The sequence below is a fragment of the Solanum verrucosum genome, unplaced genomic scaffold (assembly GCF_900185275.1).
Source record: "Solanum verrucosum unplaced genomic scaffold, falcon-dt-bn FXZP01000997.1, whole genome shotgun sequence".
Taxonomy (NCBI): Eukaryota; Viridiplantae; Streptophyta; class Magnoliopsida; order Solanales; family Solanaceae; genus Solanum; species Solanum verrucosum.
In genome coordinates this window covers 1-14,772 of record NW_026019702.1, presented here as the reverse complement: position 1 = coordinate 14,772, position 14,772 = coordinate 1, and the positions used below count along the sequence as shown (strand labels likewise).

Genomic DNA, 14,772 nt, shown 5'->3' with positions numbered 1-14,772 from the left:
AATTGATTTTACTATATCAAACACTTTATTTTTAGAAATTAATGTTTCTAATTTTGATTAATTGTGATAGCACCAATATAATGGTAGAGTACAAAATCATTATTAGAATGATAATTTTCAGACTCATGAGGAGAAAACACAATATTGTGAGATCATATTGATCACTGGTATACCATCAATATTAATTGTGATAAAATTTGTGACAATTTGAGGAAACCCAACCTGGGGACATCAAGGGGATGAAATTGAAGCAAAAATAATAATTCTGAGTCATATTTGAGGAAACCCAACCTGGGGACTAGAGAACCTATAACCAGGTTTAATGGGAAGAGCGAATCATATGATGACATGTTGTGAAATACACTATTATTAATTTTATTTAATCTCTATGATGTAAGTGAATTCATCCTATAATGATTGTGGAGGTTGAGTTTTGAACTCTTAATGAAAGTCTATATCTCGTACGAGTGAAGTGTCAAATTATAGGAGCACCCTTGAAAGATTTCACCTATGTGAGTGTGAAAGTAGGCCGCTTTCTATGAGAATGAGCTTGTTCTAAAAATCATTCATGAAAACTGGGATAACACAAGGCCGTAATGTGCTGGCTATTAAAGCTTGTGTCAACACCTTGATTATTGCGTGTAAGCAATGATACTTTATATCCCTTAAGCAGTCATAGTTCAAGTCTGAGACCACTATTGACTCTAGAGTAAAGATTATTGTTTTACTAAGTGAAGGTTCAATGCAGAGCACACCTTCATTTAGGGGCGGAGCCACCTTGTACCCCCTTCGGTGGAAAATTATATTATTTTATACATGGTTAAAATATTTTTTATGTATATATAGTAGATGTCGAACCCCTTTCGGCTACTTCGTGTGCCTATTTCTACCGATTTTGAATCCCCTTATTGAAAATTCTGGCTCTGCCACTGCATTCATTATGCATAATAGTCTACCTTCAACTAAATTGGTGAACTCTCCTATTTTAATAGTAAAATGAGTGGGAGAATGTTGGTGTTTTATGCATTTTTTTTATTAAAATAAAAATTATTAAGTGCATATGTTAATGGGTACAAATTGTGGTAGAAGATGACTAGTGGTTGTTGTAACTTATATGACCATTAGTGTAACATCTGACAATTTGAAATAACTATAGAGAAGCTGGAAATCGGAAATAGTCATTTTTGGAAGGAATTCAAAAATCTGGAAAATTGGTTAACTGTAGAAATCAGTGAGTTTTGGCCGACTTTGAGCAGTCAAAACTCCTAGCTCAGGATTATTTAGGAGTAGTTCCAGTTATGGTTGCGAAGCTTGTGGAATGATCTTTCAACGCAACGGAGTTTGCTCGATTCTGAGTTCGTATGGGTGAGTTATGCCCTTTGAAAGTTGCAGTTGGCAGGGAATCCGTCCGGAAATTTTAAGGGCATTTTGGTCTTTTCCCTAGCTATTTCTTTTGGGGTTATATTGTGTGTTAGGCTGATTTTTGGATCATTTTGTCCCATTTTAAAGAGTGAGAGCTAGGGCTTGAGAGTGAAGAGGAGAAGAAGAGGAAGAAGAGAAGAAGAGGAGATCAAGCAAGTTTCGTCAAGGATCGTCGTGGATATCGTCGGGGGTGATCCCTACTAGGTATGTGAGTTCTTAGTGTTGGGTTGATCCTTTCCCCCACACACCAAACTCGTTTTATTTTCGAGAAAAGATTGGTTATGTTGTTGAAGTTGTTGGGTTTGTTGTTGATTGTGTTGTTGAAGTTCTTGTTGGTTGTGGGACATGATTTGGTTGTGTTTTGAGTTGAATCTCTTGTATGTTGAGGGATTTTATGATCCTTAGTGTTTGGGGTTGAATCCATTGAAGTTAGGTGGTTTAGAGTTGGGAAAAAGAGGGAGAAAAGTCGATTTTCTGGGCAAGGGGCTGGCGCGTCGCGCCTGCCAGCGCGCCCCAAAAGGGACTCTGAAGTCCAGCCTTTGGGGCGGCGCCTAGCAGCGCCAGCAGGTCCCTTCTGAGCTTCAAGGGCTGGCGCTCCGCGCCTTGCAGAGCGCCAAGGACGCCAAGTTCCCCCATTCTTTCACACTTTCTCATGCATGTTCCTTGGTATTGTACCTATGTTTTATAGTTGTTTCCAACACTCTAAGGTACATTTAGACATCCCGAACTCATCCATAAACATGTGATCATATACCTTGAATCCATAGTTCAATTCAAGGCAAGTTAGGATCGAAGTTAAGGAAGTTAGAGTCAAGTCAAGCAAAGTTAAGAAGTAAGTCAAGAAGTCTCTAAAGCTTTTCAAGAGTCGTTATTAAACGTTTTACCTTCGTTTAAGGTTCAAGTTCAAGTCGAGTAAAGAGTATAGAGTTCAAGTAAGTAAAGAGTCTCAAGTTTCAAGTTAAGTCAAGAGCATAAAGTCGAGTCCATTTCTCAAAAGTTATTAGGGAACTATGTATTTCCCAAAGAAGTTTCTAAATGTTTTTACATTTGAGTAAGAAAGGAACATCGATTCCAAGAGAGCCTTTGGGCTAGATTTTGAGCAATTATCTCAACTAAAGAAAGATGTGTTTAAAACACTTATGAGCTAAAGTATATTTTTGGGAGTAGTCTTGAGCACCGAGTTGGGGACACGAGTTCATATTAACTCAACTCTCCATAAGAACCATGCGGCCAACATGGGATTTTCTCGGGTCATACTTTTTAGATGATCACGAAAGTTAAGCTAGTGGATCCACTTAGTAAAGATAGCTTCCTATATCACGGCCAGGTATAGGATGGTCCTTGGGCAACGTGAGGTAAAACGTTGTATCACCACTAGGGCTCATGGTGGTGATTGTCGGTTAAAGAATCTCCCACTAAAGTTATATTACTTTTATATAAGTAAAGTTGAGTTTGTTATTGTTTTATCATTAACGAGCTAAGTTGTTTACACTATTTACAAGCTTTTATATATTGCATGTGTCTTATTGCTTTATATATTGAGTTCAGTTATTCATGAGTCGAACAGAGCCAAGGTAAGTGTTCTCTTGTACTCTTTCAAGCTTAAAGTTGTGCTTAGCTTTCCATCTCGCATACTCGTACATTCAATGTACTGATGCCAGTTGGCCTGCATCTTATGTCGATGCAGATACAAGTACCCCGAATCATCAGCATCCAGCCGCCGTTGATCCAGTTGAGCACTCCAGAGTCAGTGGTGAGCCTCCTTGTTTTCCGGAGGACTAGGTTGTTTTGTTCTCTTAGTTTTGCTTCATTAGGATGTTGCCGGGTCTGTCCCAACATCCATCTCAGTATTATAGAGGCTTCATAGACAGTCAGTCAGTTAGTTTTGAGTCTCTCATCTATGTATATATGTAAATATCCTATTTTGAGATTCGAGTTGCCTTTGTGGCCAGATGTTATAAGTTAAGTTGTTTTGAATCCTTGCGTTTGCATTGAGTTATTCTGTTGAGTTAGGTTTCCGCTGAGTTAAGAAAGCTAGGTCAAGGGTTCGCTTGGGGCCAGAAATGGTCTCCGGGTGCTGGTCTCGCCCAGGGTGTAGGCTCAGGGCGTGACAATTAGTTGTTGTAACTCTCATGGTCATTAGTGTCTTGTAACTCATATGACCATTAGTTCTTGTAACTCTCATGGTCATTAGTTTCTTGTAACTCATATGACCATTAGTTTCTTGTAACTCATGTAACATCTAGCCACATCACTACCCCTCATTATTCTACCAATTGATTATATGAAAGACTTCTTCACCTATAAATAGTGGTGTTTTTACTTTGTGAAGCATCCCAAGTAGAAGTGTGAAAATAATGTAAGAAAGATGAGAAATTTATATTGAGGTTAGTGTAGTGAAAGAGAGAGTTGAGACAAAAAAATATTCCAAGTCTTCAACTATATTCACTATACAAAAAAGAGTATTATATGTTGAAGGAAGGTATTCTTTTTGTGGAGCTTTGGACTCTTCAACTAATCCGGAGTTGCTTGAGTTGTACGACGTTGTTGGGCTGTTGTATCCTGGAGGGGACAAGTCAAGAGTGATACTGCTGGATTGGTGTAGATTATGCCGCAGTGGGATTGAATCTCCTTAAAGAGAGCAAGATATCCGCGCCTCAGCCTTAAGATTTAATTATATTTTTGTTGATTTTATTTCACCTGTAATTTATTTTATTTGTGGTATATTACATCAATATTAACTATGTAGTTATAGTTTCTCTTAAATATTTTTCAGTCACAATTCTGTGCGGGATTCGACCTCCAAATGTTTACACTTGTTATATTACATAAGCGACCCATCACATATTTCTATATTTCATCTACAATGCACAAAACACCCTGCATGAGCGTAAATCAAAACAAGAAAAAAATATGATTACAATGAGCGTAAATCGCACAATATCACCACTCCATACTTTAACCTTTGTTTTTAAAGTGCAAGAGGGGGGTGAATTGCCATTTTTTTCGATCTTCTTTTGTTAGTAGTTGACTTGAGAGAAACCTCAGTCGACTACATGTTGCTAACAGGTATGAATAGAATCAAAACTGCCTAAAGTAAACTTGACACAAGAATTTTTATACTGGTTGGGATCCAAAGTGGATCTTACGTCCAGTACCCTTGGGTTGCAAAGGTGTTCTCTTCTAGACTTGGTAACTTTTGATGTGAGTACAAAGTTGAGTGTGACTTCACAGTTTATACTCAGTTTCTTTTCACTCTTTTGTTTGATACAACGCCTTACCAACAATATTTCTTTTTTTTTTTTTTTTTTTAAACAGTAAAACTAAGTAATACAATGCTTATCAAAAGTAGAGTAGGGAGTGTTGAGATGATTCCGATTCGATTGTACACTTTGTCAGTTTGTAGATGGAGCATATTTATAGCGTCTAGGCTTGAATCATTCTTGTGAAGAGATGGCAACCCAAGAGATTTGATCCTTGGAAAAGAAGTTAAGGAATCCTTATTTTCCAAGAATAAAGATTAAGGCTAATCTTCATTTCTATTGATTTAGCCTCAATTTACTTGAGATCTTTTGCTAGCCGTTAGCCTCTGTTGACACCCAATTTACCCTCTCCCGATAGTAATTAATTCCCGAGCTTCTTAAAATTCTAAACAATTTGAAATAATTAGCTTTATAAAATTCAAAATAATTTTCAAGTCATTTTAAGTAGTTTTGTCATTTTTATAAATTTTAAAATAATAAACATGATATTTTATATAATTATGTGTCTAATTAGTATATTTTATGAATGTTCGAAAATTGTCTCAAAACGATTTTAGTTTTATTTAAATATTCGGCTATTTGGTTTAAATTAATTAATAACTTATATTTCGAGTTAATTAGTTTATGATTAAGTTAATTATTATATAATTATGTGTCTAATTAGTATATTTTATAAATATTTGAAAATCATATCAAAAGATTTTTATTTCTTTTTAGCTAAGTGTCTTACTAACTTAGTTTAATTTAAATCATAATTACGATTTTTGAATTAATTAGTTCATGTTTAAGTTAATTATATTATTATCAAGTTAATTATTTTATTTCGTTAAGAATAAGAAGCTCGTTAATTAATTAACATTAAATTTATCTTATTTATTTATTTATTTATATTTTTAGCCACATTCTCCAAGTAAATCTGATTTGGTTAAATTCGTAATCCTAATCGATTATAATTGCAATTCTTTTGGCCAAATCCTCAATTTAAAATCTAGCCATTTCATTACAATTTTAACCCATTTCCCACCTTGCACCCAATTCTTTTCTTGAGACCAAACTTGGGCCTTACTTCCAAGATCAACAGCCCATTATTTTTACCTTAGCAGCAGCCCACATTCCCATTCCAATTCCCAGCCCAAATTCCATTCTTAAGAGACCCAACCCATCAATACAACTTCAGCAGCAACATACAATACCAAACAAATTAGACCCACCTCGTTTCTTCTTCTTTTTCAGGCGAAGAAACCCAAAAACGCACCAGCAGTCCAGCAACATCGCAACAGCATCGCAGCCCAGCAAATCGACCCGAAGCGCGTCCCTCTCCCTCGCCTTTCTTATCCGTTCGTACAAAGAACGTTGGAAACTCGTCCTTCATCATCCAACGTGTCCCAATCTCATCATCTCGACCGTCCTTGGCTCAGAATCGACGGTTGAGCTCATTTTTCCGTTCAAGTTTGTTGAAGAATTTGAAAGATTCGAAAGCATCATAGCATATTCCTTATCCTTTGAAAGAAATTGGAATTTTGAATTCAAAATCCCTAAAAATATTTCTATCCGTTTCCACCCCAAAATTAGCCCTAGTCTCCCTCTATATAAACTTTTTTTCTTTTTCAATGTTAGGGGGGAGGAGAAATTGAGCAAAAAAATAAAATAAAATACAAAAAGGTTTGGCTACCATTTACCTACAAAAAGAATAGCTTCCAAAAGAATTCGGTATAGTCGAATTTATATCAAAGAAATTCTTGGAAATTTTCTAGTCTAAAGTTTTGGGAACTTCATTGTTCGGGTTTTCGTTTGGACTCCTTGTTTGCTGCCCGAGTCTAGCTTGCGTGATAGGAATCTCCTTGTAGTGGTGGAATCGTTCTCCGCTCGTCCTCGCCTCAGCTCGCTGCCCTCAAAAAGGTAAAAATAAAATAAAATTCCAACCTCGATTTACTTTAGTTTAACTTGCCAATCATTTTCTCAAAATGAATTTAGTTGTAACTATTCTTTTTAGCGATTTCCATTCGGTCATTTTGTTAGTCCAATAACTTGTATTATGTCTACTGTTTTAGATTATTGTGAATACTTCTGTTGTACTCATTCCTATTATGAATTTCAAGTACCTCGATTTGTACTCGTCTCTTATGTCATTATGAATCGTCTTAATACTCACATACTTTAAGATTTCATTGGTTGTTTAGAAAAAATGTCCATGTCTCTTGGAATGTGCCTAGATATGAGCTGAATATCAATATTACTCTCTTTAAAGCGTTATAATCATGTTCATTATGTGACGATAGAAATCAGTTCGATTTGATGACTTGATTTTCCGTGATTAATGTCTCTAAGGCTCCTCATACTTGTAGTTCTCTATCCGTCTGTTGTCTCTTTTTCTCTCCAGATCTTGAATTTTGTTTATTTCTACTTTCTTTGCTATTTCAAAGTTGCTATCCTTTTTCATCTTATGATTGTTTTGGTGATTCAGTATTAGTTAATGTTTCAATAAAAAGAAAAAGAGATATAAATTGTCGCTTTCTTTCTAATTGTTTTGACTCTTTGCTACGAGTAGTTGCGATTTAAGTAATGTTAGCTATCTCATTGACATGATTTCTAGATTTCTTGTGTCATGTATTTGGTTCATTCACTGTGATTTGAATATGCATTAGTGAGATACAATGTGAGGTTTGACTTTGATTTTCTTGAGGCAGTAGCTTTCTTGTCAAAGTTAATCATTTTTTACTTATATATATAGTTTTAGCTAGGTCTTTGCCAACCAACTACCCTTTTGTATGTGTTCTTCTATTGAGCTTATCTTTGTTCAATTTGGTCGTATGTATTGAGTTTTGGCTTTATATTTTTATCTGCTATTTGTGTGGCCATTTTCCAATTTGAGTTTGAGCCTAAAGTCTAGCAAATTGTTAATTGCTTTTCTCTCATTTGTGTGTAGTTATCTTGAATTTTCTTCTTCTAAGTTATGTTTTCTTTGTTATTATTTAAGATTGGTTTTCCCTTGCTAACTTGATTTTGTCTTTCTTTTGCTTGCTATGAAATATGTCCGAGTCCTTGTGGATTCTCTCTTTGCATTTCCGAGATGAGCCGTGAAAGCTCAAATCTCTTTATCGAGTCAACCTTGTCGATTGGAAGTTGACGAACAGGTGTACAAGGTCGAAAAATGATAAATATGGGCTGAAAAAATTAAAATTACAGATTCTGAAAGGCTGAAAACAGCTTAACACAGCCTTTATACACTGATATAAGGGTCAGAACGTGAAAATACGAGTGGAAAGTTGGAACTGCAGGCTGAAAAATGCGAGAATATAGGCATAATGAATATACGGGAACAAATGTAGACATTCGGGCTGAAAATCATTCCGTATACGTCTATATACACTCAGTGTATATAATTCGCTCAAAGTAAAAAAATGGGCCCAAGGCCTCAACCAATTATTTCAGCAGGTCCAAGATAAGGCCCAAATTTGGATACTCATTTCCTTGCTCTTATTTGTTTTATTATATTTGACTACCATATTTATTTGATCTTTGGTTTAACTTAATTAATTCCCCGAAGATAGCCGTCTCTTTTTATATTCAGAGTTAAATATTTATTTTTTCTTATGTATTTTTTACTATTTAGCTCTATTTTAATATTAGTCATGTCGAAACTCAAGTTATTTCCCCTTAGGAAAATCCCATTTAGTCCCATCTTCCTAAAGATAATAAAAATAATAATAATAAAAATAAATGAGTTTCCTTTTTTTTTTTTTTTGCTTAGTTAAATTTCAAAAATTAGTCAAAGTTATTTTAGTCAAATCGCCGGTCAACCGCGAGTTAGCGGGCATTCCGAGGGCCTAACACCTTCTCGGAATGTACATTGAACTTCGAACCCTTTTATTTTCAATTGATTTTATCTGTTTAAATCTTTTGAAAACCTTTAATTTTTTCTTGATTTTTTTTTACTAAAAATTAAGTGGCGACTCTGTCCTTTTGGAAACCCGATTTCTCTTAAACCATAAGTTTAATCGGTTTTTCGAAAACTAAGTCATTTCCCCAACTATATCTTTTTGAGTAAACAGCCTCGATTCTTCAATCTTCAATAGCCGTTGGAGATTTTTCATAATCTTCACCTTCCTTAATTGAGATGTAGCCGTTTGGAATCTGCTTTGATTTAGGCTTCCTTGATTGATCTTATTTAATTTAAGATCTGCCTTGATTTATGTTCTCTGTATTTCAGCTTCCTTGATTGTTGGTCTTCAATTGTCTTGTTTGGTAATCTTCCTTGATTTAAGCAGCATGATCTTGTATCTCTATTTTGGATTCTTTCCTTTTTGATGATCAGCTAACCTTGAAACGCATTAAAATGTTTATCATTAAAACTTTGCACTAACATGTTCCTCCTCAAACAACTATTAGACACACAAATTAATATAGCACCCACCTCGCTATACAAATCAAATAGGTTTACTCCTACCTATCTGAATCATCAAGACACTTTAAACATTGAAATAACTCTCAATACAAAGTATGCTTAAAGACTCAAATGGGTTGACTATAGATAATGATAGGGTAGACTTAGTAAAAAATTGGCTCAACAATTAGGTAGGGAAAATAATTATCTCCATATACATAATGCAATGGGTTGACTATGATAATGATAGGGTAGACTTAGTCAAAAATTGGCTCAACAATTAGGTAGGGAAAATAATTATCTCTATATACATAATGTCTTCAATTTGAGGGACACAAATTCTAACTTTCTTCTATGAAATAAATTACTGATCGTACAATTTATTCATAACAAATAATCAATCAATTCAAAATTTGGAAAATGTTGTCATCTCAAGTCAATGCCCAAATCTTATGGGAAACGTCAAGTTTGGCTCTCTTTGTATAAAATTATTGTTTTTCTTATCGAAGAAATAGAAGAAAACAAGCAAAACACAAATTTTTCATGTCGTTTGGTAGAGTTTATTGGAAAAAATAATGCATGTATTAACCTTTTGTATTATTAATATCTTGTTAGGTAAGCATTGGTTCTACATTCTGGGATCATAAAAATAAAGCTAAATAGAGTGTGTTAGTAATACATGTATTCATAATGCTTGTATTAGTAATACTTGCATTAATAAAACACATTGCATAACTTCTATAAAAAAATATTTGTTTAGGATAATACCCTCCACACTCTATAGCTTTGGAAAATAGAAAATGTGTTGAGAAGGATTTGAAGGGTTATTATGCCATTAATCAATCTAATACATGTCTTGAAACCTTTTGTATTACTAGTACATAAAAATCTATGGTATTAGTAATACACACCTCAATACACAATAAAGCGTATAACTGATACAAATATTAGATATACATAGGCTAAAGTGTATTGAATTAACAAGGTACTAATAATACACAAAGCTTATGGATGCATGTTTTTTGTAACGAGGCACTCGTCTTATCCCACCATGACAAGTAAGTCGAAAATCCAAAACATAACGATAGAAAAGCGGAAATTAAAATATCAATGGCATAAATGCGGATAACTTAATCAACTCAAAAATACCCCCAAAATCTGGTTGTCACATGTACAAGCCACTATTACAATTGAATTGAAAAAAATTACAAGTCTCAAATGTCTTTGTTTCTAGAGTAGAACAAGAACATAATAAAGGAACAAGACGGCTTGTTGAGATGACAAGCAACTACGTACCTCTCAAGTGTCCACAAAAGCCTCGGACGAAGTAGAGAAGAAGGATAATCACATAGATCTGGGCTCGTGACCTACACAAGTGTAGAAGTAAGGAGTAAGTACCAAACCACATGGTACTCAACAAACAAACTACTAAACGCTAAGTCAAGCAAAGCAGAATACGAGCACTCCTTTCATTCCAACCAAACTTCCACAAACTACAACCTACACATAAATCAACCCAACCTAACAATCTATAAATCACGGAACACATAGTTCAATAGTAACATCTCAACAAGTACAGATCAGTCACGATCAAGTATCAAGTACATCAATCGAAAGTCTCATAAAAATGATCATAACTTCACAAATGGTAATGATGTGCAATGCAATGATACGTCAAGTAAAGTGTCTGTCCTACAATACACTTCCGTTGAATCTCAATTCGAAACCCATAGGGGACTTCCTAGTTCATGCATCTGCCATAGGCGTGTGGCCCGATCCCAATTTTATCTCAATGAATCTGCCAAAAATATGTGGCTCATTCCCTATTTCCACTCAATGTTTCCACCATGGACGTGGGGCCAAATTCCTATTTCCTCTCATCCTCACCAATATCATCACAACAGTGGTACAACATAAATGCAAACATAATAGTGCATTACATAATAGTGCATTGATCAAATATGAGGATGATAATTCAACACTAATATCCAACAACAATTAATCAAAGCATATCATTAAGTGTTCATCTCATTCGGTCAATTGCCACAACATAATCAAGTCACACAAATCAACAAGATTCTAATTTTTAATCCAAGTTGTTTAGCAAGTTCACATCATTAAATTACCATACACAATTCTTATATGAATACCATCACCAATTTCCATTACTTCCTCCATCCCAATTTTTGTGGCACTTTTCTGATTTTGAAATTCAAACAAGTCTATCTTTGATCATAAATTTTGCATATATCTTTTAATTATTTTAAATTGCCAATTATTGTGACTTAAAACCTTTTTACATAGTTCACAAATATATAAATTTCATTTTAAAAAAAATTGAAGATTCCACGCGCAAATTTCTGGTCAAACTTAATCTGTTTGACTCTCGAAAAATGAAAAGTGTCACATAAATTGAGACAGAGAGAGTATTTCCCAACGCATATAACAAGTAAGCTTTCTGATTTTTCCATATGAAACAATTTCTATTTTTTCTTTTCATACCGATTCAATCTCTAATTATCGATGGAATAGCCATTGAATATTTTTAGATAGAAAATTTTGTAGGAAAAAATATAGTGATATTTTAAGTAGTGTAATATTGAAGTCTCACAACTTTAATGTATGTTAGTGTTAATTTTTATATGTGATGGTGGTAGTGAGGTTTCTTGTTGAATAATTTGAATCTTCAGAAGGTGTTTTTAAATTTTTATTTGGTACTTTGTACCTGCCAAAGGCTACATATACATTCTTTCTGTTCCGTTTTACTTCAATAAATTTTGACTTGACACACCTATTAAGAAAACAATGATTGCAATAGTGAGTTCAATAGAGTCTTAAACATATTTACTCACTACATTTTTCAAAGAAATTAACTCAATGTTAATAAATTGAGGATACAATATAAAAAATAAATTATCCTTTTTGATTTATCAAAAATGACAAGTAAAAAGATATCAAATTAGAAAAAAAAAATGGACAAATATAGATAGGGACAGGAAGTATTCTCATACTTGAATCCAAGAAATGCAAACATTCATCCAATACACAACATTTATTGAATACATTAATATCTTACATAAACTTGATATGTCATCAAAGTACATAACATTACATTTTTCCCAAGTTAATAGAAAAAGGAAGAAGAAAAGGCTTTACTTATACAACTTTAAAAGAAACCAAAAAAAGTAAAAACTAGCTAATAAGCTAGCAACATATGATATTATTGCATCTCTGTTGAGCATTCCACCAAATGCTCCTCCAAGCACCTGCATGCATGTTGGAATTTATTTATTTATTATCTGATTTTTATTTTTACACCAAGAGAAGTAAGTCTTACTACTATTATTTTGAAAAACTTAATCTATTTTTATTGCTTCTACCAATTGATTGTGGAAAAAGAAATATGCTTTGGATATAACAACATGAAAATTTAGATATATAGATCAAACTATCATTCACTTGTATACCTGAAATTTTTAGTGCCTTTGACTTTGCTGCCTTTTTCTCTGTCGCATAATATTTTGTACTCCAACCCTTCAATGATTCTTGCAACCCATTTCAAATTTCCAGTTGAGATCATGATATATATAATGGATACTCCAATACATAGCCCACTTCCATATCCCATAAGAGCAGCTTTCCAAAAATCATTTATAAATTCAGAATCGCTTTCTTCATCATCTGACTCATAATCCCTATTATTTGTCTCTGGTGTCAAATTATTTCCACAACCTTTCGAAACAGGAAATCCTTGTAATCCATCATTACCTTCATATGAATTATTTTGAAATGTACCAAATTGATGTCCTTGAGGAATGCATCCTTGAAGATGATTGTGAGAGAGATTTAAGAATGAAAGAAATGTAAGAGCAACAAGTTGTTGTGGTATCTCTCCTGAAAGCTGGTTGAATGAAAGATCCAATGATTCGACTAAAGATAAACTTTCAAGTGATGATGGTATATTACCTTGCAATCTGTTATGAGATAAATTTAGCACCCTAAGTGCAATGAGATCTCCCAAACTACTTGGAATATGTCCTTCAAATTTGTTACTTGAAAGATCGATAGTCTTGAAAAGTGTCGAAATTCTATCCAGTTCATACTCCATTCCCTTCGTTGAAACTGTTACAGAATCATTGTAATCTCTCTCTCCAGATTTACCAAGATATGTTGGTACCTTCGCTGTTTGATCAATTGTCCTCATGGCTTTCAGTTTTTGAAATAGACTAGTCGACAAGTTTCCTGTGAAAGCATTATAAGAAAGATCTATGATTCGAAGCCATAAAACATGTTTCCATTACTTAAAGCTCTAATTGGCCCATGCAATTTGTTCGATCTCAAGCTTAAAACTTTCAGATTTGGCAAAGTTTCAAACCATATTGGAAATGTGTCGTTGAAGTTATTGTCTCCTAAATCAAGAATTTCCAAGTTTTTGCAATTGGCTAAAGATCGGGGGATTTTTCCTTCTAATTCATTGTCATGCAAGTCTAAGCTTCTGAGTACACTTCCATTGCTAAAAGTTTCTGGAAGAGTCCCATAAAGATTGTTTTGGTGGATATCCAAAACCTCAAGATGACCACCCATGTTGCCAAAACATTGTGGAATTTCTCCCTTCAAATTGTTTCTACCCAAATCTAAAATCCTTAGTGACGTTAGATTGCAAATAGACGAAGGGATATCTTCACCGAGATTATCTTCTATTTTCAATACCTCGAGTCCACTAATATTGACTAGACATTGCGGAATTTCTCCCTCAAGTTGTTTCTCCCCAAATACACCACTTCCAATTTCATCAAATTGCAGAAAGATGAAGGAATTTTCTTAGTGAGATTGTTGTTGTGGAGATACATCCATTGCAAGTTTCTCAATTTGCCCAAGGAATCCGGAATTGAACCAATGAGTTGATTAATATTTAAATACATAGTAACAAGTCTTCCTATATTCCCCAACTCACTTGGAATCGAACCAGAAAGGTTGTTAGCAAAGAGAGACAAAAGATACAACTCATTCAAATTCCCCAAAGAAGTAGGAATAGAACCACTAAGAAAATTAGTAGAGAAATCTAAATAACTAAGAGTCCTTAGGTAACCTATTTCTTCAGGAATGGAGCCAGAAAGGTTATTCTGATAAAGGTACAGAACAGAAAGGCTGGTCAAATTTCCCAATGAAGCAGGAATAACACTTAGAGAATTCTTAGCCAAAACTAGTTGACTAAGAGACCTTAAACAACCTATTTCTTCAGGAATGGAGCCAGAAAGGTTATTCTCCTGAAGATACAGAATAGAAAGGCTGGTCAAGTTTCCCAATAAAGCAGGAATAAACCCTGAAAGATGATTCCCATTAAGAAACAAACTAGATAAGTTGGTCAAATTTCCCAATGAAGTAGGAATAGAACCATTAAGAGAATTAGTACCCAAATCTAGAGAAGTAAGAGACCTTAAATAACCTATTTCTATAGGAATCGAGCCAGAAAGATTATTCTGATAAAGAGACAAAATAGACAAGTTGGTCAAATTACTCAATGAGGTGGGATTGAACCATTTAAAAGGTTGTCATAGATGTAAATGTTCTGGAGCTTGGCTAATGACCCGATTTGTGATGGGATTGTGCCTGAAATCAGATTGGTGTGCAAGTCTATATAGACAAGATTAGTGAGATTACTAATTTCAGGTGGGATAGTTCCAGAGAGATTATTCACACTAA

At 34.2% G+C, this 14,772-nt stretch overlaps 1 pseudogene; it reads right to left on the bottom strand.

The window, feature by feature from the left end:
- Positions 1-7,008: 7,008 nt before the first annotated feature.
- On the bottom strand, positions 7,009-14,761 carry LOC125839968 (receptor-like protein 9DC3; annotated as a pseudogene).
- Between the last annotated feature and the right edge of the window lie 11 nt (positions 14,762-14,772).